We start from the raw sequence: 723 nt of genomic DNA, 5'->3' as shown, positions 1-723 counted from the left end.
AGACTTTTGATTTAGTTCATTTAGTACCAACCGATATCTCATTCTCATCTCCGAGGTAGCTTGACTTAGACTTAGGTTTTCATCATTGCATTCCCTTGGGATCGACCCTTAACTTACCCTATATTCATATAAGGTTGGTTAGGTGTTTACAAATTTAGTTTGGCTAGGGGAAAGGGTAGGAACGACATGCATTTTCCTCACAAAGGCTTTCTTGTCCCGCTTCTACCCCCAAAAGAAGACGGCGGAGGCAAGAGCCTTGATTCAAGGGTTCAAGCAAAGGCCGAGTGAAAGCCTTTATGAAGCATGGGAGAGATTCAAAGAGTATCAAAGGGAGTGCCCTCATCATGGAATCCCCACATACCAAGTGATCCAAATCTTCTATGGCGGTTTAAGTCCCCAAGGCAAGTCATGCGTTGATGGAGGGGCCGGGGGCCCTATCATGAACAAAACCGAAGAAGAAGTTGTGGACATCATTGAAGATGTGGTGACTTATTATAGGGATTGGCAAGATGGAGAGAGGGACTCTTCAAGCAAACAATCTTCATTGTATTCGGTGGACCATCTCAATGCAATCAACAACCTTTCCTCTCAAATGATAAACTTAGGGAAAGAGGTCACCGCAATCAAGGCAAAGTTGGAGAGCACTTCTTCCTCTTCTCAAGCTTCTAATCTTCCCTCCCAATTTAAGGGGAGAGGTACTCCTTCTAACTCTCAACCCCCTCC

At 44.8% G+C, this 723-nt stretch overlaps 1 non-coding gene across 1 annotated transcript; it reads right to left on the bottom strand.

Annotated features, from left to right (window-relative positions):
* Positions 1–245: 245 nt before the first annotated feature.
* On the bottom strand, positions 246–351 carry LOC145590289 (small nucleolar RNA R71). Its single transcript, XR_014101925.1, has one exon. It is a non-coding gene; the product is annotated as a small nucleolar RNA R71 (small nucleolar RNA).
* Positions 352–723: the final 372 nt, after the last annotated feature.

This window comes from Chenopodium album, chromosome 17, assembly GCF_948465745.1.
Source record: "Chenopodium album chromosome 17, dcCheAlbu1.1, whole genome shotgun sequence".
Lineage (NCBI taxonomy): Eukaryota > Viridiplantae > Streptophyta > Magnoliopsida > Caryophyllales > Amaranthaceae > Chenopodium > Chenopodium album.
This window is presented reverse-complemented; position numbering and strand designations above follow the sequence as displayed.